The sequence below is a fragment of the Triturus cristatus genome, chromosome 11, assembly GCF_964204655.1.
Source record: "Triturus cristatus chromosome 11, aTriCri1.1, whole genome shotgun sequence".
Taxonomy (NCBI): domain Eukaryota; kingdom Metazoa; phylum Chordata; class Amphibia; order Caudata; family Salamandridae; genus Triturus; species Triturus cristatus.
Genome location: NC_140594.1, coordinates 1,073,291,610 through 1,073,318,951, shown reverse-complemented (window position 1 = coordinate 1,073,318,951; position 27,342 = coordinate 1,073,291,610). Strand labels below are relative to the sequence as shown.

The window sequence follows — 27,342 nt, the reverse complement described above, 5'->3', positions numbered from 1 at the left end:
CGAACCTCATCGTCAACGATTCTGAATCGGCAAAGGCACAAAACATCAGCGCTTGGGATTCTTTACTGAACACAATCCAATTAGCCGTCAACGCCTTGCAATTTCAATCAGAAAAAATTGAGATTCAGTTAACACTCCTGAACACTGTGGCCGTTTTCACCGCTGGCACAGACGAAAAACTGGGTAACTTAAACAGCCTGATCATAAGAGCTCAAACAACCTCTAATCTCAAATGCAACTGCGACCAGGTTGTTGAAAAACTATCCACTTTACCCTTAATGCTTAATAGCATGTTATCAGAGATCAAAAATGTAACAACAAAAGCAACTGTGACAAATACACAACACATGTTGGCGGTCTCAAACAACGCGGAGGGACCTGAAACCAACTGTCTGGCAGAAGCTCTACAGCAGGGCAATGTCACTAAGGCAAAGGCAAAGGCTACTTCTACCGTCCTTAAAAATGGCGATGATTTAAAACTAAATGCTAAACAGCGCCGCAACCTAAAAAGGAAAGGTCGGAATCTAAAGTTAGATAAAAGCTCGTCTTCCTACTACCCCATTTTCGTCTATCCGCATGATAGTCACGCCAACAATGAAATCATTTCAGACACCACAAGCAATCCATCAACATATGATCTTTCTCCTGCGAATATTTTAGAACAATTCCCGGAACCTGAATGTACTCAAAATCCGTCACTGTGCGCCTGCAAATACGTAAACAAAGACATGCCAGAGCAAATAATAACCAACTTTGACGTAATTCTAAACTATCAAAATCAAAAGTTATACTTAGGTGTTTCAGTGGATTTACAAACACACAATTGTCAGTAAAACAACGAATAACATATTGTGCGCTCAGATTCGATTGCTATGAGTGAATCAAAACTGGGGTGCATTTAGTAAAGCAAGCAGGGTGGAGTATGCTATACAACAACTCAATCAATCGAGAATGAAACCTAACCCATTTACGCCAATGGGGATTTAATTAGGAAACATCTAATTGTGATGACACGAAACTCTTTGTTAATAGTGACACACAAAATCGCGGTGAATTAATTCATTACTGCAGGCGTTTTGGAGTATGTTATATAACATCACAGCTAATTAAGAATGAAATCCCACCCATTACACCAACGGGGTCTTACATCTTAAGCACCTAGTGTGAATTACATGAAGGGGGAGTTAAACCTGGAGACTAGAGACTCAGTGATTGAAAATTGTTTTTTCAATAAAGTCGGAACTTTCAAAAAACGAGCCAAAACCTATAACAACTACAATACCCATAACCCCGAAAAATGAAACGTAAACACATCCTGACAGCTCTGAATTCCTCCTACAAACGATAGAGGAAATACGAGATGGGATAGACATACCGGGCGACCAATCAGTACACCAGTATTTAACACGCCCGGCTGAATCTGTCAGCATTCGACGGCAGGCGATGTGTGGAATAGGCGTATCAGCGGTGGCAGTACCTTGACGAAGTAAGTCATAGCCGTGTTCCAGGTACACCCTAAATCTGGATTTTAATGAAAATAGAGTCACGGACCATCCTCAAATGGAATAGACCCATAAGATTGAATAAGGGGAACAAGGGAAGTAGATACGGGCTTTTTATCGTAGCACAGACGACCGGGTTGGGTAACGGTTTGGCGCCATTTCCGGGGTTTTGTTTTGCTGTGTTGGTTCCATTAGCATTTAAAAACGCACAATGAAAAAATAGATAGAATAACATCGAAATTTGTAAAAACCTCGTAAACACATACAAACAATTGTTCAACGATCGGGTTTACCGGGTATGGAAGTATAAGAAAACAGAAAGGTTATACCGCGCCTAAACCAGAGACCGTTGTTTTAAATAATGGAGACTAGAGGGGAAAGAGTATATTCTTAACAAGATGATGGTCAGTACAATACACGTTAAATTTAGTTACCGTACAAGGGAACTTGGCAACAAAACACAATCACATCCGGGTTTCGAAATGAACGGTCCTATAGGGACAGATATGAATAGGATGTATCAGACACACCTTTGACAGTAACAAAACAACCTTTGTCTCATCTGGTGTTTAGCCAAAATATCGAGTTTTAAATTTCGACCTACAATAATATCGTGTTTTTAATATCGTAGGTACAGAATATCGAAGTCAAGAATATCGATGGACAGAATATCGATCCCAAGGTAAGTAATATCGAAGTTAATAATATCGAAGTAATTCATATCGATGTAAGTAATATCGTAAGTAAAAATTTCGATGTCAATAATATCGATATTTATTTAGTGTAATGTCATTTAATATGTATTTTATTTGTATGTTAAAGATTATTGTAATGTATTTTAATATATTTAAAAATAAATGTTTAGAGATTAATAATTATTTTACATTTAATTTAGCGTTTTAGTATCAGAGCGGGTTGTGGGTTTATAGGGGAATAGGGTGGGAAGTAATTTAATTATAATTAATGAATTAATATGTATTGTTTAATTGGTATTTATGATTAATTAATTGGTAATTAATTAATAATTGGTAATTAATTGATTAATTAATTGTTAATTAATTATTAATTGTAAAATTATTTTATTAATTGGTTAATTATATACATTATAATTAGTTTATTATTAATATTTATTTATTGTTATTGTTAATTAATTAATTGGTGATTTAATTTTATTAAGTGATTAATTGATAATTAAATTAATTATGTGAATTTTTATGTGTAGTGGGTTGTGGGTTTATAGGGGAATAGGGTGGGAAGTAATGTAATTATAATTAATTAATTAATATGTATTGTTTAATTGGTATTTATGATTAATTAATTGGTAATTAATTAATAATTGGTAATTAATTTGATTAATAGATTAATTAATTTTTAATTAGTTATTAATTGTACAAATATTTTATTATTTGGTTAATTATATACATTATAATTAGTTTATTAATAATATTTATTTATTGTTATAGTTAATTAATTAATTGTTAATTAGTAATTAATTGGTGATTTAATTTTATTAAGTGATTAATTCATAATTAAATTAATTATGTGAATTTTTATGTGTAGTGGGTTGTGGGTTTATAGGGGAATAGGGTGGGATGTAATTAAAATAAAATAAATAATGATATATTTTATTTATTTGTAATTATTATTAAATAATTGTTATTAGTTAGTTAAATATAGTAAATATAAATAATTGATTATTGTATTTTATTTGTTGTTATTGCTAATTAATGTATTGTTAATTAATAATTAATAGGTGAATATTTGTAATTTCGTAGTTAATATGTATGAATTAGTCAATTAATAACTATATTAATTATAAAGAATGTATTATTAATTGTAAATAAGAGATAAATTGATATTTAAATCTATTGTGTATTTTGTATGTGTAGTGTGTTGTGTGTTAAAGGGGGAATAGTGTGGGATGTAATTTAAATTTATTTATTTAAATATTTATTTTACATAATTGGTATTTAATAATAATTTTTTTTTTAAAACATTGTTAACATGCAATTTTTTTATAAGAAATTATTGAATTGGTTATAATGTTCATAGAATCACTATGCTATCTAGTGCTTTCCCAACTGTTTTACTATCTGGAGTGGGAATAGTAATTTTTACCCCTACGCTATCCAGCGCTTTCCCTACTGTTGCACTCTCTGGAGTTGGAATAGTAATTTTTACCCCTACGCTATCCAGCGCTTTCCCTACTGTTGCACTCTTTGGAGTTGGAATAGTAATTTTTACCCCTACGCTATCCAACCTTTTCTCTACTGTTGCACTGTCTGGAGTGGGAATAGTAAATTTTACCCTTACGCTATCCAACACTTTCCCTACTATTGCACTCTCTGGAGTTGGAATAGTAATTTTTACCCTTACACTATCCAACACTTTCCCTACTATTGCATTCTCTGGAGTGGGAATAGTAAATTTTACCCTTACGCTATCCAACACTTTCCCTACTATTGCACTCTCTGGAGTTGGAATAGTAATTTTTACCCCTACGCTATACAACGTTTTCCCTACTGTTGCACTCTTTGGAGTTGGAATAGTTATTTTTACCCCTACGCTATCCAACGTTTTCTCTACTGTTGCACTGTCTGGAGTGGGAATAGTAATTTTTACCCTTACGCTATCCAACACTTTCCCTACTATTGCACTCTCTGGAGTGGGAATAGTAAATGTTACCCTTACGCTACCCAACACTTTCCCTACTATTGCACTCTCTGGAGTGGGAATAGTAATTTTTACCCCTACGCTATCCAACGTTTTCCCTACTGTTGCACTCTTTGGAGTTGGAATAGTTATTTGTACCCCTACGCTATCCAACGTTTTCCCTACTGTTGCACTGTCTGGAGTGGGAATAGTAATTTTTACCCTTACGCTATCCAACACTTTCCCTACTATTGCACTCTCTGGAGTGGGAATAGTAATTTTTACCATTACGCTAACCAACACTTTCCCTACTGTTGCACTCTCTGGAGTTGGAATAGTAATTTTTACCCCTACGCTATCCAACGCTTTCCCTACTGTTGCACTCTTTGGAGTTGGAATAGTAATTTTTACCCCTACGCTATCCAATGTTTTCCCTACTGTTGCACCCTCGGGAGTTGGAATAGTTATTTTTACCCCTACGCTATCCAACATTTTCCTTACTGTTGTTTTTGTTGAAGTTGGACTAGTAGTTTTATTGTGTCTGATATTTAATATGTTTTGTAATATTTTAGCTATTGTAATATATAATTAATAATAAAAATTATTCAAATTAAAAATATTGATTATTATTTGCTATATGTAATTATTTAATATTTATTAATGTTATTGTTTTATGTGTATAGATGTACTGGTAATTTAAATAAATATTTAATAATGTATATGTTACAGAAATTATTATTAAAAGTAATTATTAAGTAAGTGTATATATTATATATTATATTTATATGTTTAATTAAAGTTTCATTTAATTATATATATTTATTATACATTTTACATATTATAAAATATATTTAATTATGTTTCTTTGATTTATAAGTATTATTTGGTTTATTTTACATATATTTTTAAACTAAAAAAAAAACGATATTTTTGAATTACGATATTTTTGACATCGATATTAAATTATCGATATTTTTGTACTTACCATGTTGTAGATAGGATGTCGATATTCTTGACCACGATATTTTTGTTGCGATATTTTTGTAGGTCGAATTTTTGTCTTTCGAAATTATGTCATACAACCGTCTCATCTAGTGTGTGACTACAGGACGCCACCTTTGACACACGAGTCCTGCATGATGCTCAGTAGCATCCACCAGTAGGTGAGAAAACTTACCAACCAGTGTGCCTATTGAATAAAACTTTATTAATAAAAGTGTTATAAAGAGCACACAAATCAGCGTTAGAGGTTTGCAAATGAGCACAAATACACAGATATTAAACCACCAGTACTAAATGTGTTCCAATTGGTTTTGACTTACAACTATTTTAATCAAGGGGTATACAAACACCATGATTCATAAACAAAAAGAAGACCCTCTGAAAGCACATAGGAATTGGAGTTAAATGTCACTGAATGTGGTGTAAGTAATTTTTGAGTTGGCCAGCACAGTTGAAATGGCATTTATAAAAAAAAATTCACAAGCAATTTAATAGTGAGCACTGAGTCGGGTGGCATTTATACACTCAATATCATCGTAATGATCAAGAGCACGTTATAGGCACAGAAGATATGTAGCATATAACTACACACTCCAGTGTATATCCTTGTTTTTACTTCTCATAGAAATTCTACTGGAGTTCGAATACAAGAAGTACAGGTGAGTGCATTAGGCCTCACTTTTGGTGTGTATGAAATACATGTGATAAGCCCCAGCAGGGACCCTAAATAAGGCTTTAAAACACCACGCCCTGACGAAGGCCCCAGACCCGATTGGGCTATTGCGGATGGGCCGAAACATGTTGGCATCTATTAGAGGGTAAATTTGAATATACTAATGTTAAAAAAAAAACCAACGTATGGCTTTTAATGATATCACAAGTGCCTCAGAATAAAGGATCAAGAAGGGGTACACTTGTAGGTATTTTTAGTGTATATATAAAGAATCTGGTTCCCCTGCTTAACCAGTGACCTACTTATATAAGAACTCCCAGTATATCTTTGGTTGAGTCCGCCCAGATAGTATCATCTCATCTGGGTGTGGAGGTAACGCCTATGATGAAGCATGTCACCATTATGTGAGTGAGGCGTTTCCTTCAATATCTTTGATATTCCATCTGACACAGATAACACCGTAGGAACTTCTCGAATAAGAAACTGTAGCCCCTGAGGGGAACGCAGTCTTAGTCAACAGTTGCCTTTAGTGATAAAAAAAAAAAAATAATAATAATAACCACGTCAATCTCACAACAAGAAGCAGGGGGAAGTCAAAGTGACTCAACTGACCCAAAAATTATAAAAAATCCGGTGACAACTCAAAATAAACAACAAAAACAGAGCACAGACCAAAATAGTTCACCATGGACAGCGCAAAACAAGTACATGCGATCAAAAGCAAAGGCCAGTCCTATGCGTGCATCTATACAGGACAATCTAACTCAACATAATCAAAAACCAACACAAAATCAAGGGGAAAAAAGGGACGCCCAGGGAATGGAAGCTAGGCCTGATAGGCTAACGCAGGCGCTAACACCAACTGAGTACAAGCACCAGGAGCAAGCCAACAAATGCACCAGTTCTAGGCTAACGGACAACAAGGCACAGTCCAGACGGGGAAGTTTTACACACATAAACCCCACACAAAGAACTCCTGAGCTACCCTTAGGGAATCATAAAACAGAGGTTACAAGCAATAAGAGGGAAACTCAGTACAAAGCTATAATCAGTGGTCTGTTTCAAACTAATCAACCAGACAGAACAAACCCATCATACCCGGAAACACAAGAACCAATGCAAGAGCAAACAGTTTTGGTTTTTTATCCAACATTCGTTTCTCGGGGACCTCAGGATATACTTAATCGTGGCAACATCTTAAAATTGTGTAAAGCAATTCCAACTTTAGCTGTGATAAGATCAATGGATTTAATATCCATAGAGTTTGTAAACACCAACAATCCTCAACCTATGGAAGTAACAAAAACAACATGGACCTCTAGCAAAACTGCAAGACTAATCCTGGCTGAACTACATGTCTTCAAAAAATGGGGTATTGAGATACTCCCATTTCAAAATCCAGCATACCCGGAACCACTAATAGTCGCTAATGGCACAGGTCAACCAGCAGATGATACACCACCAACCAGTATCCTCAAGGGCGCCCGTGGGAGATCTCGTCAAAGGAGCATTGACGACTACAGGCACCAACAGGTATTACCATCACAACCACGGGTTCTAACACATCAGGCTCGCAAAATGGAAGCAATATCACGCACCATTAAAAGACACACAGAGCAGGATTGACCAGAGCAACAAGTGGGAACAACAGGCCTTAAAATCTGTTCCTGGAACATAAACGGCCTAGCTGCAAAAATAACCGACCCAGACTTTTTAAATTACATCAAGGAGCATGATATAATACTACTCCAGGAAACCTGGCTCACGACCCCGATACAAATTGAGGGATACACGTGCCTCTCTACACCAGCAATAAGGTTAGGAAGATTTGGTCACAGTTCTGGTGGGCTGGCCATTTATGTTTCAACAACCCGCATATCATCAGCAACAACGATGGATCTAAACTCAAATACATTTATAACAGTGAAAACTCCAGTTCACATTGAGGATAAAGAAACGGAGGTGATCTGGATAAACTCATACATCCATCCCAAACGCAAAAAAAAAGACGCCGCAGAATTAGTGAAACACGTGACAGGAATTTCCACGGCACTGGAGAATGCTCTGATAATTTTGACTGGGGATTTTAATCAACATTTTATAGGCTCTGCCCAGGGACATGAGGTAGTTCTGCAAACAGGTCTTTATAATATCCCTAAACAACACGTTCCACAGCAGAATAAGAAGAATCAAAGTAACAACCATCTATTAGATGATTTGGAGCATTTAAACCTGCGTGCACTAAATGGCAGATTCCCAGACGATATTCCACCTGTAGCCTCATTCTACTCCTCAACAATCAGTTCAATCTTGGACTACACATTTGTAAATCTTGCATTTTTTTAATACATTGGTGGATTCAGAATGGGGGATAAAGGAGACAGTGACCATCGCCCACAAGAATTCAACATAACCTGCACAGCATCAAAAACGATCATGTCGGAAGCAACCCAGGAGATTATTCATACCTCTAATCTACGGAAGATTAAATGTACAAAAACAAATTTAGCTACCAAAGCTGATGCTGCAATTCAACTCTTCAATAAACTAGCTGATAGCCCAGGAAATCAAATAGGAATCTGGGAAAAATTCACCGACACACTCACAAGTCAACTAGCAACAAAAAATAATAACAAGCGGGAGCTACAGACGACACGAAACAAGAACAATATCTCGAAAAAAACAGAGTAGAGATAAAGTCTCTTAAAAAAACAATAAACGCAGCTCTGCGCAACTTAAGGCACTCACGTGGAATATTTTTCTCCGAATAAACTTAAAAGAGCAAAGGGCTAAATTGAAGAAACTGAAATGGCACATCAAAAGAGACTCTGAGAATGATCACTGGGCAAAACTACTAAGCGATATAAAATGCAATAACAGTGGTCGATTCTGGAAAACAGTTAACGGAATCATCCGTCCATATCACACCGGAATTGGGTCTAACATAACAGAATCAACATGGATGAACTACCTATCAAGCCACTTCAACAACCCCACTGAAACATCTGTCAATCATCAAACAAGCACTTCTATACCACAAGAACATATCAGCCAGACCTCAATTGACCCGAGCAACCAAGATCCTGAAGACAACGAAAATAGCCGACTAGATGTCACCAACTATCTCCCCTTGGTAACAATAAGAAAGCAAATCGCAAAAGGAAGGAGAGAAGGAGCACCAGGCCCAAATGGCATTCCCCCGGCATTCTACAAAGCTAAGTCCGAAGCCTGGGCAGAAATTTTCCACCTTTTATTTACGGACATCAGGCGGTTGGAAATAATTCCAGAACTTTGGAAAGGATCAATTATAGCACCAATCCACAAAAAAGGGGACAAGGCTGATCCTAACAACTATCGCCTAATAGCTTTAATTGATAATGAGGCTAAATACTTTTCAGGCACAATACTTGAAGATCTAACAACCTGGGCAGAGGCTAGCCTTGCTATACCGTGGAATCAGACTGGGTTCCGAAAATCAACAAGTACCATCACCAACATCCTTACACTATCCCTAATAATCAACGCAGCCAAAACCTCCAAGCAACCATTACATCTGTGCTATATCGACTTCAGTGCTGCCTTCGACAGCGTGGATAGAGGCAGACTATGGAGGAAACTAGATCAATGGGGTGTACCAGTGCCTACGGTAAATATGCTGAAGCTTTTACACACAAATACCTGGGTGCAGGTGAAACTAGGTGATGGTAGCCACATCTCTAAAAACAATTACACCTCAAAAGGCTTGAAACAGGGCTGTGTGCTTGCACCAACCTTGTTTAATCTATATCTGGCCGATCTGCCAAAAGTACTCAATGCCTGTAACTCTCATGCCCCGCGGTTAGGCGGGACTGCACTGTCCCACTTAATGTATGCAGACAACGTAGTCCTGCTTAGCTATACACACGTCGGATTACAGAACCTCCTGACGGCGATGCAGAACTACGCCGAAGAGAACAACCTAAGGATAAATCTGCAAAAAACACGGACGATGACAATCGAAAACAACAAAATGACACGTCAGAGAAATTGGTTCCTTGGTAACAGAAAAATTGATGGGGCAGATGAGTATAGATACTTAGGAGTAATAATAGATAAAGGAGGCATGTTTAAATCCCAGATGAAGGAGGAAAGAAGAAAGGGCATGTTAATGGCCATAACCCTGAAAAATCTCGCTCACAAACTTACGGGGCCACTTCTGACCCCCTTATTAAGGGTAGCCCAGGCGAAATTTCTTCCCACAATCGCATATGGCAGTGAAGCAATGCGGGGCAGAGACGCTAAGCAACTAGACATCCTTCAGGTCAAAGCCTATAAACAATTTTTCTGTCTTCCGAACTACACCTCTCCAGCCCAGGTTAGGTTGGAGTTCAAGCTCCTGCGACAAGATCTCGCTAGACAGGGTGCATATATCATCTGTTGGTTTAAGATCAAAAGCTCTCTGTCCCACATGCTTAACAGTCTGCTGTGGCAAGATCTGCAGCACAGAGATACGTCTCAAGCCAGAGCTTACCTTCAGTCAGCCCTGGAATATACTAAATTACAGGAACTTTGGGACGCCCAAATTGGATACTACGCTTTTAAAAAACTGGCCTGGAAGGTGATTAAAACAGCGTCGTTGATAGAAGATAAGGCAACCTTTTCCAATAGAGCCCACGACTGGATGACTCTAAATACATATAAGACACTGTCCCCGCAAACATACTTCAATCAGGGGTACTCCAGAGCAGTAAAGATGAGTTTTATGAGGTTCAGACTGGGAGTTCTGCCTTGTGCCCAACATCTTCCGCCATGGCAATGGCTGATAGGGCAAGACTCCTGCAGCTTGTGTAAAGCTAAGCAAGGTGATATATTACACTTAATTTGCCTATGCAAAAATATGGCTCAAGACCGGCAGAAATTCCTAAAAAACCCATTCAACACAAAGGGTATCCGAACCAGGAGACAAGCGGTACTAGCCTGTTTTATCTCAAAAAACACTCAGCTAAACTGTCGTCTAGTAAAATTTCTAATGCTTGCTGAACAAAAACGGCTAAAAAACTTGGTAACTGACCAAAAAATCATCAATGCTCTTTCATACTCTGAAGGGGACATGGATCTGTCTCAGTCAGACTTCAAGGTCTCAACATCTACTTATAGCGGGATTATGTCACAGCAAGCGCCCATGCTGGAATCAGCTTAGACTGTGTTGAGGGGCATGGAAGATTTGCAACATCCCCAGTCACAAGAAAGATCCTTTGAATGAACTAAGAACTTGCCAGCTCACTTCTCTGTTGTTGCTTACAAACGCTTTTTAAACTTAAATTTTTTGTACATAACTTACATTGTCTATAACTAAACTGCAAACGTGTATGTTTTAACATTAGTTAATAGCATGACGGCACTCTAGAATTAATCTCAGGTAACAGCCTAATTTTATTGACAAATTGGCAATTTGTACAAGGGAATGGCTCAAAACCTAATGAAAAAAGTACCTGTTTTATAACATTTTTTTTTTAACTGATTTTATTGGTACCACGCATTGTTAACAAATGTTATATTTTTATGGTTTTAATTAACTAAACAATACATTTATATTACTTACTGTTATATTACTTATTACATAAAAGCAATAACATTAGGGGGTATGCCATGTAAACAGACGCCAATGTGGATCATTGTATGTTGGCGATTCACGATGTTTAAATAAGAATAGTTATATATGTATAACATATGATGTGATGAAATAAGTTGAAGCAGAAGGAGGGCATAGGTATTCACATCAACATTTCAGAGAAAGGGACAGAGACAAATAAGTTACGCACGCATAGTGACACAGGAGGAGGAGAGGGGGGGAGGGTTGTAGACATTGGAATATTGAGTAAGGTTGTGACGTGCCGTGTGCACAAAGTTGAATTTAGAGGATTTTGTGCATGATGTGTTGGGTGTTAGTTACTGGAAAGGAAAGGAAGGGCGGGGTAGGGAAGGGTAGAGCAAGTATGGACGGTAGAAGGTGACATAAATAGCATCACAAAATCGATAAACAAAGTTAAATTAAATAGACAAAACATCAATTATTCAGGTCCCTTTTGATCAACAATGGAGGCATAATGGAAACGGTGGTGAGACAGGTCATGTATATATTGTGACAGAGAGTGTAACCAAATGAAAATGAGGGAAAAAGTATATTTACATGATGAGTTGGTGAATCGTGTTCAAAGGTCCAATCCGGATCAAAAAATAAATGACATTTGACTCATTAGTTCAAGAAAGACAACGTTAAATAACAATTCAGTGCCATAAGTTATAACACTAATAGGTCAGTGACGAGGATAGTGCCGCCCTGTCCCCTATTATGGGAAGTGCATATTGGATCTAGCGTGCGGGTATGGGGGTGGGTGAGTGGGAGGAAGGTGTCTAATACGGAGCGCTGTTACGGTGCTGTTTGGGGTCACCGCTGCATATTGCCAGCGGTAGATTTAAGGCAGCAGTGGGTGCACGCCTCGAGCCATTATAAGATAGTAAGTTCTTAACGTAATAAATTTCTTTGAGACTTGTGTCCTCTTTGAAAGCAAAAGGGGTCCTGGCCAATCTGGGGGAATATGGGTAAGGATTAAGTTCACAAAGTGGACAGGGTAGAGAAGAAACAAAGGGATAGCAGGAGTCCAGGGGAGCTTACCTTGCGATATAAGGGCGTAATGCCTAACCGGTCTGTCTGAATCGAGAGTTGTATCTGTGCCTCACGTGGTGATTAACAGCATTTAAACGTGTGTCCCCGCGTAGTACTTTTGGGTGGCGGTGTCAAGCATCTGCCTTGATTGTGAGGGTAGGCGCCATTTTGTAATGGTCATTGGGAGGTTAAATTTATCGGAAAAATGGGTGGCATTCTATTATTATTATGTGGGCAGTAAGTTCAATTGAATTCTGCGATGGTTGGTGACATTTATACGTGTGTCACCGTGTAATAATTCAGGGGTGACAGGGTCATGTCTCTTCATAGAATATGGGTGTGGGCGCCATATTGTAGTGGTCAAGGAGGTGGACTTATCGGGATAGCGGAGCTGCCTAAATTATTTTGCGGGCAGAATGGTACGTATGAGTTCTGCAGCGGTGAGGGAGAGGAAACTGGCACAATCGGATGGAAAGGTGGGTATGATTATAATCGTCCCGAGGTACTGTGTCAAACAAAGCGGGTCATAAGCGGGTATCCTTTTAGGAAATGGTCGATGTTCGGGGAGCGATGGGTGGAAGGCCTGCAACTGCAATCTAAGTTGCTGGGCAAAAGGAAGTGCAAGACCGCAGGGGTAGACAGATCTTGAAGGTTCAATGCGAATCCTGCCTGCACGTGGGTGGGGGAAGTTTAGGTGGGGGATTTATGTCAATACATATTGGAGGCCTTTAAGGAGTTAAAAAACAGAAACATAGAGATAATGTGGCCCAGCTGCAGGTGGAAAAGAGGAGAAAGGCATGCTGTGGTTTATGTTAGATATATCTTCCCCTTAGGCTATACATCGTTGATACGTGCCATTTTGTGGGGGCATTAATTGGCATGTGTATCAAACATCTCCCAGCTATACATGTAATTCTGCATCTTTATTTAGTCCCAGTGTCACTGTCTTGAACCTGAGAATGAGTTTGCTTTCTCTTCTTCTTAGTTCAGTTCACAATCTTCCCCTCTTTTGGCTGGATGGACAACTTCCAGACCAAAGAAGGTGAAGTCTTTCTTGTGTGGATGTATGTGATGAAAATGTTCTGTAAGACGATGATCAGTGTTGTGCTTATTAATGTTTTTAACGAAAGAGGAAGGTGCACCAGTAAGAAGTCCAAAACAATATGAAGAGTCCTTATTATGTTTCTTTAATCCTTGTATATTTTCTTAAAAACAGACATCAGCCAACGCGTTTCGTTCTACAAGACAAGAACTTCTTCAGGGCTGAAACAAGTAACAAACAAATATAAAGACATAACTACATTGATATAAAAATATATATAGTCATACATTATGTTGTAAACAACAAAGAAGCACATAGGACCATACAAAACGACATAGATATATACACAAATATTCATACAGTACATATATATATATATACAAAAATACATCAAACCTTTGTACTATAAAAACATACAAATACATACGAATGTCATGAATAGTATAAAATACAATAGCAACCATTAATTCAAAGAATAAAGTTCATTGCGAATATTCCCAAGCTATTTTGAACACTTATATATTCATATTTTTCAAGAATATATAAACAACTTAAACTAAATTGGTGTGCAGCCTATCGGAAATACCCCAACAGAAAAGTTAAAATTGGGGAAGGTATATATAACACAAGCGATCTCACCTCTACTTTAGCGAAGTTGGATTCACGCAAATATCAATCTGTTTCCACACGATCAATGGATCGGTATTGTGATAAAATTCAGTAAAGAATTCAAGGATGTATATAACAATGAGTCATACAGATGTCTTTCAAAAGATCTGAAAGTTCAGTAACCAAGAAAAAAAGAAGAAAAACGTTCTTCAATAGAAAAACCGCAAGAAATAAGAAGTAAAAATAAACAATAAATTTGACTCATAGGTACGTGAAGAGAATGGTTATCAATAATCAACAAAAGTGAATAAGCAATAAACTTATATATGTTTGATCCAAAAATACTATCAGCGATTCAAATTATGTACAGCATGCCAACGTGTATTTGAGACGAGATATCCAATTTATTTAACCTTAGTATGGTCATACAAGAGAATAATCCCAAATAATAGCTCACCTAAATAATGTTGGAAATTCACTTGAGAAATATAATAAAGGATGCCAGTATGTCCATTAAGTCATGACGCCAAGTGGCAATAATCTGAATGTTATTTAAACATTTCAGAGCGCTAAAACAAAATGAAAGGAAAACGATGAACGAAGGAAAAATACACAAAAGTAAACAACAGCAATAAGTGAGAAAGCAGAAAAATGATACTCGAATAGAAATAAATAAAAAGCTATAAGTATGAGAAATAAGCATGACCACAGTGCCAGTAGTCACAAATAGAGTTAATTCTTCTTGAGATTAGTAAATAATCAAACACCGCGTGCGCGCTAGGTCAAAAGATACAGTCACGAATTGAGAATTAATTCAAGTTGTAAAACATATGCGATGCTATTCCATTGACATAGCATAAAAACCATAAGGCATGTAGCATGTATATCACCAGAAACAGTTAGGACACAGTATTACTGATCCCGATACAAGGCAAAAAGTCATATAGTTCCACGATCCCTATTAGAAGTCTGACCGTAATGTTAGATATCGAGTAACTGTAACGGAGTATCTAGTTACCAAAATTAAAAAAGGACGCATAATATAAACAAAATGAGAGCTTACCTCTTCCTGATACGAAAAGCAGCAAAACGAGTAACGCGATCAAATAGCACACCTGTGTGTTCACAGGTTACCGCGGAAATACTATTTAAATCTAATGCCGGAAGTGAGGTCGCGCCTCCCAAGGTGTAAATCGGAGGGCCTGTAAATAAAAGCGCCATATTGGAGTGGCGTAGAGTTGGCATTAGCAAATGTAAAACCAAAAAATAAAAACCGGCTTTAAATATATAAGGAAGGAATAAATGATCAAAGAATACCAAAATTAATAACTAAGGCATTAGCAGTCTGCCAATATATAAACAGAGGAGAAAAAATAATTAAATGAAAACTAATGTATAACGTAAGTAGAAAAAATTAATTATAAATCTATCGCGTCCAAAATGTAACCAGACCAGAGTAGATGCTCCCACTTGTTCGTAATTACAAAGCGGAACGTATTGTCCAGCTAATACCGGTGAGCCAAATATCAGAAAAAACAGCTACATATATTGTAGAATCGGCCGAGAAGCGCCATATTCAAGTGGTATAATCATACTTAATCACAAGTGTGAATACAGATCTTATTACCGGAATAGTATTATTCGACCGGACGTCTGACAAATACAAGCATATGTAATATACAGTCGAGCGAAATGTGCCGTATTTGAGTAATGTATAAGTAAGGCTGTGTTGTTTATGCAGAAATACGGGCCAGACAAGGGTAATATATTTGGGACTGAAAAAGGACTGTTATATATATCTTAATTAATTGGAGGTAATATGTCTCCACCTATATTTTCAAGATAGATGTCTTTATAGAGAGAAATATATATATATTATTTGTACCACATCCCAGATATACACTGGGAGTGAGAAAGTAGAAAATAGCACTATGGACATACACACATAAACAGAGAAAGGAAAAATAAATCAAAAAAATATATGTATATGCAAGTGATGCATCGGACAGATATGAACTGATCCCAGATCATATCCAAATGATTAAATACACATGTTGATTATGACCGTGTATCGTCACGAACATAGAACAGAGGCTCAGCTTAAATAAAAAACTAATAATACTTAGTTCAACCATCATAAGAAATAATGCATCTCGGTATCAGAATTGTGTCCCAAGGTAGCAGCTCGTAGACGACAAATCCATTTGGATTCACATTGTCTCAGTATCAACTCTCTATTTTGTCCTCTTTTGCCTCCAGGGATATGTTCTATTCCATGGAACCAAAAAGAGGAAGGGCAGTCTGTATGTTTCATCCTGTAATGTTCAGTGATGGGGTATCTGGTATCATTATTAATTAGTGCTCTCCTATGTTCTTGTATACGTGTTTTTAAAGGGCGGATGGTACTACCCACGTAAATGATGTCACAGTCACATCCCAGGATATATACAACATGGGTAGTATTACAATTGATAAATTCGTTGATGTAAAACGTTCGTACGCAGTTGTATGAGAAGCTTTTGATTTTGTTTTTACCCATGGGGCATACATTACAGCTGCCGCAAACAAAGAATCCTTTAGGTTTGTTTGGAAGCCAAGTACCACTTGTTTGTGGGGAGGTAATATAACTGGGGCACAAATCATTTCTCAAGGAAACGCCTTTTTTGTATGTAACACTAGGCATTAAGGAGATGCTATCTTTGAGTCCATCAATGGAAGTCAAAAGATGCCAATTCTTTCTTAAAGCTCTAAATATACCATCACTATGTGTAGTGTATTGAGTAATAAATCTTGCCATGTTGTTAGGTTTGTCACCAATTTTGTTTTTGTCCAATAGTGTTGCATCCCTGGTTGAGGACAAAATTCTTCTTTCAGCATTATCAAGAATCTTCTTACTGTAACCTCTGGTTTGAAATCTTTTTTTGGTTTCACTGACATTTAAGAGAAAATTGTTCTCCTCGCTGCAATTCCTTCTAATGCGTACAAATTCCCCAAAGGGGATGTTCTTAATTACTGAACTTGCATGGGCACTAGAGGCATGTAGAACTGAATTGCATGCAGTCTCCTTTCTATAGAGTTTACTTTGGATCATGTCATTTTCAACATAAAAGTTGAGATCAAGAAAATTCATACTGCTTTTATGGTATGACATAGTCAGTTTCACATTGAACACATTATTATTTAGATATGTGTGGTATTGCTCCAATTTTTCAACAGAACCGGACCAGAGACAGATAATATCGTCTATGTACCTCCCCCAGAATACAATGTATTCAGTCCAGGGGGAGGCACATCGGGCCCAGGCATGCTCCTTCTCGTACCACCCCATAAAGAGGCAGGCATACGAAGGAGCAAACCTGGAACCCATCGCCGCGCCCTTGATCTGCTGATACCACTGGTTGTCATGTAGGAAAAAGTTGTTCATTAGTATGATATTGACCATCTTAATGACCATCTCGTTGTGTTCGTAACGCTCCGCACCTTCCCGGTCCAAAAAAGAGCGTAGTGCCATTAGGCCAAATTTTTGATGAATACACGTATAAAGACTTTCAACATCAAATGTTACAAAAAGTAATTCCTCAGACCATTGAAAGTCTTTGAGTTTGACAAGAATATCTTTACTATCCTTTACGTAAGATGGTAAATCCAATACATATTTGCATATTTGAAGATCTACAAAGTGTGAGAGTTTTTCTGTGGGTGAACCAACTCCCGAAATGATAGGTCTTCCTGGGGGGAATTGTCCCCCCTTGTGTATTTTCGGTAGAATATATATACAAGGGAATGAAGGACATTCAACCTTTAAGAATCTATATTCATCCTCTGATAGTAATGAGATATCCCTCCACTCGACCAATATGGAATTGATCATAGTGGAAAGGGCAGGTATTGGGTTATTTTTAACCTGCCTGTAACATGTGTTATCCTTTAGTTGTCTATTGATTTCATTGAGATAGTCTGTGCGATTCATAATGACCACATTTCCCCCTTTATCTGCCTCGCGTATCACTATGGTATCATCATCTTTTAGACGCTGCAGGGCCTGTCTTTCTTCAAGGGAAATGTTCTGCGTTTTACGTGGTTTATATTTATTAGGTGTTTCAAGTGCATAGAATTCTTCAGTCATTTTTTTGTAGAAGATATCAATGTTTGGATCGTATCCAAATGTAGGTACAAATTTGGATTTAGGACGTAAACCACTATCATTATGGACATCTTGACAAACATTGAATTCATTCAACAGAGATGGTATATCACTTGGACAGTCATCACAAATAGACAAAAGGCATTGGATATTCTTAATGTCCGCTATTGTATGAGAGCTAGGCTCAGTAGTTGTTACATTGGTGTCTTGTTCATGTGGTTTGTTTGAAAAATAGTCACGAAGTTTAAGATTTCGAACAAATTTATAGAGATCCACATGTATGTTAACCAGATCACCACATTGAGTAGGACAAAAGTTCAAACCTTTGCTTAGGATACGGATCTCATTGTTATCAAGAATTTTATTGGAAAGATTGACAATTTTCAGAGTATGCTCATCTTCATTAGCAACAATATCATCAGATATTAAATCATGTTTCACTTTTTGGCCTTGGTCGATGTATCCCCCTTGCCTATTGTAGCCTTGGTGTTTCCTTTTGGACCTCCTCCCACCCCGCCTGATCTTAGCTGTTCCTGTTTTTGTTGTAGTCTGTTGGAGATGCGTAATTTCGCAAGTTCTTTTTGAAAGGGCGATGCCCCTTCCCCTAAAGGGATGTCCTGCGCTACAGAGGTTGATGCAACACTCCCTTGTGATGAGATAGATATGTTGCTAGTTGATCCAGTATCATCACTCTCTCCCTTGTCATCTCTGTTCCTTTTCTTGTCCTCAAGCCCTTGCACATTATCAAACTTTTTGTGAAAAGTATAAATTCTACCATCACGGTAGTCTCGGTCGTCCCTCTTAATCTTTCTGAGTTTTTTGTCTCTAAGGTATGTCTGGTGATTATCTATAACCTGTTTCAAGATGTTGTAATTTTTCTCGACTAGATCTTTCTCAGCCATATCATTAATCTGCTTTTCAATCACTGCAATCTCCTCCTGCAACCTTTCCCCCTTTTCCTTCGCATGTTTCACTAAAATTTTCATCATGACCTGTGATGCTCCCTCCAGATTGCCTTCCCATTCCTGAAGTAGGGCATCACTAAGATCCTCAAAGGTTGGGAAAATCAGGATGCGTAACCCTCTTGGCACCTTGCCATTTTCTATATATTGTTGGAGGGTTACGCCATCCCACCACCTGCTTAATTCCGCTTTTTTGAGGCGTTCTAATTTGATAAACAGGGTTTTAAGACTGGTCCTATGTGTAGTTTCCTCAGTCACTGTCTCCTTAGAGGTACTCGTCCCAAAGAGATTGAATGCCATCTCCTCACGACCATCATTAAATTTAGACATTGGTATCAAAACTGTCACAAACAATTTATATATTAGACGAGTGCAAGAACGGTCAAAATAGAAAATACTTAACACAAAGCACCACCACGGCTGACCACCGGTTCTGCACCTCAGTCTTATTGTATACAAAAATATATAGGTCCTGTGCACAATTCTTCCAAAAGTCCGATAGTGTTCTTGTTTCCGAGTCCGTAGTGGTCGGATCGTCCTCCCAATGTATGGTAGATTGCAAGGGCAGAGGATTACATAGATGGTGAATTTACTGTTGCAATCTATCCATTCCATGATGGTAAATTGTTTTCCTTGAGGCATAGGTACTTTAGTGGTTTTACTTATTGTTCAATTTGCAGATGCTGCAGTTTTTACATGTATGGAAGCCTGGCGGTCTGTCCAAAAATGTGTGGTAGGCTTCTTTTTATCTTCAAATTACGATTTGCATAACAGGCTCTTTAGGTTAGGTGCTCTTCTGAAGGTTATTTCTGGATAGTTTTTGAAGTGGTCAGTTAGGCTGGGTGTGTGTTGTAAAAGATGCCAATGACCTGTCAGGGTTTGCCTTATGTGGTGATGTTCATTATGGTAGTCTACAATGAAGCAGATCATAGTATTGCCCTCCTGCTGTCTCTTTGGTTGGAGGGTATTCTTCCGTTCAATTTGAGATACTGAGGTAAGTGTGTTGATAAGTGTGTTGTGGTCATATCCTCATTGTTTCAATCGCGATATTGTTTCCTGTCCTTTTTCCATGAATACCTGGTCTTCACTGCAATTTCTGTGGGTTCTTAATAACTTCCACTTCGGGATGTTCCTTACATTGTGTCAAGGATGGCAGCTATCTGCCCTTAATGTAGAATTTGCAGCTGTTTCTTTCCTATGGAGTTTGCTCTGCAAAGTGTTATCTTTGACATAAAGCATCAGGTCCAGGAAGTTGATCTCCTTCTGTGAGTAGGTGTATGTGGTTTTAATACCCTGGGGATTTTTATCCAATCTTTCAAGAAATCGTTGTAGTAATGCCATGTCACCCTGCCAAATACAGAGGATATTGTCAATATATCTTCTCCACAATATAATGTGGGTTGTAAACTCCACAAAGTCTTGATCTCAGAGCCATAATTTCTCCATGTGGCTCATGAAGATGCATGCGTACGGTGGCGCAAATTTGCCACCCATGGTGGTTCCGCATGTCTGCCTGTATATGTTGCCATTGAAGCTGAATACGTTGTTGTCCAAGCAGAAATCTAACATCTTCAGAACCATTTTATTGGTCTCCAGAAAATTAGCTGATTGTGTCCAAAGGGATTGTTGTGTCGCTGTGATTCCATCACGATATTCAATTGAGGTATAGAGACTGACGATGTCAATGCACACTAATACGAAGTCTGGTTGCCACGTGATAGCTTGTAATTTGAGAAGGATGTCTTTGGTGTCTTGGATGAATGATGGAATCTCCCTCATTAGTACCTGTAGTTTCTTGTCGATATATCCTCTCAGCCTTGAGCATGGTGAATAAGTACCCGCTATGATCGTTCTACCAGGTGGCGGGTACGTGCCTTTATGTATTTTGGGGAGGAGGTAAAATGTCGGTATTGTGGGGTGTGCTATGTAAAGGAAAGCTTTTTCTGCCAAGGATATTAGGACTAATGCGTACCACTTATTGATTTTTTCTCAGTTGAGTTTGAGAATTTCCGGTGTAGGAACTTGTGTCAGAATTTGTTTCATTTTCACTGAGATTGGTTAGTGGACTGAGTCTGAAGCGCAGCACCTCCTGGAAAAAAAATTCACCTTGCATCTTGAGTGATGCCCTTCCAGGCTTGGTGCTGGTGAGTGTACAGTTTTTCCAGTATTAATTTCGCATATTTGACCTGCCTAAATTTAAATAAAGGGTGAGTTATTCATCGCACCCAGTAACTAGCAGGTGGAGTAAATACAACACAACTTTGAATTCTAAAACCTCTGCAAACAGGATTTTAGTTTGAGGTTGGAAAACATCAATCCACTCACTTTAGGGTCCAAGTATATTTCATGTATTGTAAATAGGTCTGGGTGAAATTTAATTTTAAATTATGTCACTGTAATTTGTATAATTTTAGGGATTTCACAATAAACTTGTTATGTTAAATCTTGCCTTCTGCCATTGCACCACTCTGCTTAATTATGCACCATTTGTGGTGAACCTTTTGAGCAAATGGACTTATTTGAGGTAATTTGCTGTTAAAAGTTACCACGGATACAGAGGAACAACAGAACACGAATGCCTGTTGCATGTGATACTCTTGTTTAAGTGCATCCTAGTGCCAAGAAATTATGCGAGGATACATTTGGTGCTAAAATATAGAGCAAAATGCCTGTTTCACATTTAATGTAATTAAGTCTAATTTTGCGTAATTTGCCCATAATTTTGTATAATAGGCAAATCCAAACTAAGCCAATTTTGCACTCCCTTAATTGTAAGCAATAGATCCACCTGAAGCGTCAATGTCTCTTAAAAGAAACAGGATCCTGCAAGGGTTTTCACTGAGCAATTTAGCAGCATTAGTGTTAATAGCAAAGAGGTAACACAATCCGGGTCTCAGGGAATTTGCACTACACTGAGCATTTGTGGATTTTGCCTGAATCAGAAAGAGCAACAGTCTGGACTAAGGCAGAACAACTTCAAGAGTAGGGTACAGCAAAATCTATTTGTATCTGATACATGGGGCCCCATTGAAAAAGGCAAGAAACATGTATATTTAATCAGGTGCTTTTTAATCCTACACTTCCGTGTTTTTGCAATTCACCATTTAGAGTTACAATTTACACATATGTGTAGACTTGCATGTGTTCACTCTTGTTAAATGAGATGTTAGGGACACCCACTGCATAATGTATGAATGTAAAGTTACTACTAGTAACTTTTTGTCTTTTGGTGGAGACCTGCTCCAAAATGGTAGGAAGCTTCTTATGGAGATGTAAAGGAAATTCAGTGTATTATATGGTTTATATATTTTACGGTATATAAATGAAGAAAATGTAAACTATTCATTATCATTATGGAAATTATAAAATACATGTTACAACACAATATCTAAACTTATTAAACGTTGATTAAAAAATAAGTTAATTTAAACGTGTTTATTTAACACATAAATGTTACTTTTTAAACATTATTTAAATAAATACTCAACCTCACTGACATTTTTATTATAATTTTTTTATTTTAGTAATCTTGTTTAACAGCTATATACTTAATTAATTTAAGCACTTTTTATTATTTTAAAAGCATTAAAAAAATAATTATTTTATTAAAATTAAGTAATTATTCAATTTTACAAAAATCAGTATATACATATTATAGAGTGCCGCTAGTCACTCTTTAGTTATAGTTAGAAATTCCAGAGATAAGAATTCCTCTCATTTTTGCTTGCTATTAACTTTAGCATCATTTCACAAATCTCAAAAAACCTTTGCAGACGTTTTAGCTTTTTCTATATTGGCTAAAAATTCAAAGTTTTGTGGAGATTCATTAAGGGGTGTAAGGAAACAAGGAGATGTCCCAAAATATATATTTCCACCAATGCATTTTCTATATATTTTTTGATATTTGATCAGAATTGCCTCAGTAATTTTAATCTTTAAAGGGCCAAAAACATAGTGATATGTTGGACCGCTGTATACTGTGGTACTTTTGTGGGATTCCGCAGTTCATTAGTGATGACAAAGTACAATACTATGAATTAATGAAGCCCTAAGAAAAAAAAAGGCAGCCATATTGTTTAAAGACCAATGAACACTTTCAATTGACATGAGACACTGTATGAAAGTCTGAAGAGGTAGGGACAAATATTGTTATTCATTTATATATATTTTATAAGTTTGTAGAGTACCAGGGTACCTTCTTGAAACTATCTAGTAAGTACTGTGGTTCCAATTGAAATATATAAAATATTCATTATATCGTAAAATATAAATCACAAGCATTAGGAGCAGACAACCCCATATTTAGAGAGTTAGATGATTGTCCATTAGCCACCAACTTCATTTTCAAAGGAGGACAATTAAGGGCTGCACTAAAATGTGGGTTACTGATATAGCGCAATAATATTTTTTTTAAAAAGAAAATTGGATAGTTTGCAGCATCTGAAACACACTATTTATGGTCACATGACAATTAAAACCAATAGAGAAGTTCTTAAGGAATAACATAAAAGGGTAAAGCATAACATAATTGTTTAATAACACAAGAGTGGGCTATAAACAGAGCTCAACACTACAAAAATACACCAACTTCCATACACATCCTGATGGCTCTTGGAAAGCACACAGATTTCTTCTTCGGAGACTGTACAAATAAATTAAAAAGCATACCACATCATCTCCATGGAGAACAGCCATTACACTGCGGCTGTTTCCCCGCATGCCATTGCAACCCATGCGTTGCCACACATGCATTGTAACAAATCGTAGTCTTTACTACGCCTTTTTTACAACGTATGTGCTTTTACCATGCATGCCTTTACAAAGAATCTTGTTGTAAAGGTATGTATGGTAAAAGCACATAGGTTGAAAAAAAAAATAGGCGATCCATCATTGTGAGGAAACAGAGGCTCTTCTGTTTCACAATGCACAATCATGAGGTCAGGGGGTGGAAGATGCAAAGAGGTTTTAACCAAAGGTAGCAATTGGTGCAACTTCAATCTTCTCTGTACAAACCATTTAATGTCCACATTTTGTAAACCTAGGTCTAAGTCAATAGATCTGTGTTCTGCATACTTCTTGCACCTGAAAATATAGCTATGCCCTACGATCCACACTAGCATTTTGAAGGTATGGTTGGAAGGTATGGAAAGATGTCTGTAGCTCATGCAGTTCCTTGGTAGAATAAGAGATGTGTTTAAAGATAGGGAAGTACTTTTTTTGCCATACAAAATGATACGTGATTGGGAGTTGAAAAGCATTCTTTTATAAAAGTAGGATACTCATTCGTTTTGTGGAAAAGCATCTTTGTGATTGGTTAAGAAAAAGCAGTTTCAACGTGGAGTACATATCATAGGATAAAATTTGCTCAACTCAACGACAGCTGCTACTTGCATTTGGAAGGCACTGTTCGAACTTAAAACAATCATGAACTTTTAACCTGCACGTGCCGTTAAATGTTCGTGAAAATGTTGCAAAAAAAATCATTACGTTTAAAAAAATTGATGAACTTTTAACCTGCACATGTTGTAGAATGTTCTAGAAAGTGTGTTGATAGAATACGTTGCACTTCTGACTTCTTTGTGTTGTTGAATATTAAAAAATGGTTTATATGTAAAATTAAAAAGAAACCAATAGAGAGAAGTTTTGAAACCTAAAAGAATCAATGAACTATTTTAATTTGTTCTTTACATGTGTTTATGTGAGGAGCAACAAAATTATAGATACAACAGCACCAGGAAGAGGAAGAAGCAGGTAGTGGGGAGACTGGGGGAGATGAGCAGAATGGCACACATGCACAATTAAGTACAGCACAAGTATAGGCAAATAATGGGCAAAATGAAACACACCAACAAGGAGCACAAGTCACACAACCCGCCAACATCACATCACTGAACGAGCATAGAAGTGAAAACCACGCTGCATTCATACAGGATGTGTACAAAGGCCAGTCGTTGGTGTTGTGGGATGTCTGTGGTTATCATGGATGAGATGCCCAGCACATGGCACATGGAGGAGTTCACTGTCTGTTACAGTGCCAAACAGCTGCTTCTCCCTCCCACGAGCCCCCACACTTTTCTACGGTGCACTGTTGTATCTCGTGCACTCGTACGGCACACCATTGTAATGCCTATTCGCACATGTGCTGCTACATTCAAACTACACCATTACAGTGCCGTTTGGAGGTGGTGCATGGCACTTTACAACATCGAGTGCTGCGGCCTTTGTGGCAGGCCACACCAGAACACAGAGACACACTCACCGCACATCCTGTACACGGGCATGTCCGAGACACCCTGGTCCCCTTGCCGGATAGGCACACCCCTGCGCTGACCTGTGTACTCTGGACCAGCACATGCCGGTTGCGCATGCAGGAGGATGCTTGCGTAGCTACATGTCCAGGCTCACTGCCAACGCTGAGGTGACAGCACACTGTGATGTTGCAGGGCTCGTGCCTATCATGCTAAGAGAATGACCACAGGGACACACTTGCTCAGATGCGGGTTTGGGGGGCAGTAGCGGTCCTGGAGTTGTTGTGATGAGTCTTGTGGCCCTCATGGGTATCCCTGCATCATGCTCATTGATTCTATGGCACCTGCGGGTTTTCTGGTGTGGCTCTTGGCTGTGTTCTGTTTCATGGTGCAGGTAGTCGTCCTGCTTAACATTAGCAGAAAGCAGGTGTAAAATACCTGGTGCTAACGTGGCTTATCGCCAGAATTTGTTTCGCATTGCAGTTGGTGTGAAAGTTGCGATGTGATTTTTTTCGTGTGCAGAACAATATATGAACTGAGCAGTGTATCTCGTCAAGATCCAGCACTTGACGCACTATTCCCAATCAATATAAATACAATGAGAGTTCTTAATTGATTTTGTGTGTACACTTTAAGTGCAGCCACTGCCTCAGTGCAATTCAATACAGGATTTTAGTATTTAGAATAAAACGCAAAGGTGTACCTCGTGTCTTTTTGTACGGGAATGGCTAGTCTGAATTTCATTATCAGCACTTTAATGGAAGTAAAGTTGAGATAAATCGAACACACCATTCAGAAGTTGGCGTAAACTGCAGACATCACCAGTATTTCCACGATAAGTGTCCCAAAATTCAACACCATGGTGGAGGTGGACTTCATCAAATAACAGTAATAAGAACAAGAAAGAGTCACACAGCAGTGAAGAGAACAACCAAAAACGTTATGGGGACCATGGATGTCGACGACAGAGCCTGGAAAATAAAGCACAAAATAAGGACGTGTGTAATGGACATATCAAAGGAGAGAGGAACAGAGAAACAGAAAAGGAAAAAAAAGCCAGAGAGAAAAAGAGAGGGAAAGAAAGAAAGGGAGTGAGAAAGGGAGAAGGAAGAGAGAGAGTTAGAGAGATAGAAGAAAAAGAAGGAAGAGAGAGAGAGAGAGAGACAGACACTGCCGCCGCTGCGCATCCATGAGCAAATAATTACCTGGTGCCTCCGGAATGTGCAGCAGTGGGCACTCCATGTGCCCGTCAAAACTCCACGCATCCCAGATATGTCGCTGAATCCTGAGTCATGAATGGTGGAGACCACATCATCTTCTCCACGTCCCGGCAGATCTCACACATGTCACTGAGTCCTGAGTGATCAATGGTGGAGACAACATCAGCTTCTCCGCGGATCTCACAGATGTCGCTGAGTCCTGAGTCATGAATGGCGGAGACCACATCATCTTCTCCACGTCCCGGCAGATCTCACACATGTCACTGAGTCCTGAATCATCAATGGTGGAGACCACATCAGCTTTTGGGGCTGCTAAGCCTGTGGAACTCAAGTGTGTGCACGTGGTAGTAGGTCCCTGAGGGCCATATGAGGTTTGGGTGGTACTAACCCTGTGCCTCTGACGTCCGCGTCAATGGGATGGTAGGACCCTGATGGCTATTCAGATCAGGGTGCGACTAACCTTCTGCGCAACTTTTCAAAGACTCTTTATGGTTGAGACACGTGGAGCGTCCGCCATCTAGTCAGCACCGGCAATAAAGGATGTGACGTTGTCGATCTATTATATTCGCGTGGTCACATGGCCTGTGACGCATGTGCCGGATGGGTGTGGTGTGTGTGCAAACCTGCCCTGAGGGATTGGCC

The 27,342-nt window shown here is 38.2% G+C and overlaps 1 protein-coding gene across 3 annotated transcripts in view; it reads left to right on the top strand.

Annotated features, from left to right (window-relative positions):
* Window positions 1–1,413: 1,413 nt before the first annotated feature.
* Window positions 1,414–27,342, top strand: part of LOC146786019 (uncharacterized) — a 329,367-nt gene continuing 303,438 nt past the window's right edge. The window contains exons 1-3 of one of the 3 annotated variants that reach the window (XM_085635418.1): window positions 1,423–1,486; window positions 2,134–2,184; window positions 5,202–5,317. The gene's annotated coding sequence lies outside the window, so the exon portion shown is untranslated. Of the gene's footprint in view, window positions 1,487–2,133; window positions 2,185–5,201; window positions 5,318–27,342 lie in introns of all 3 variants that reach the window. The other 2 variants (XR_014970838.1, XM_085635417.1) reach the window with 2 other exon arrangements.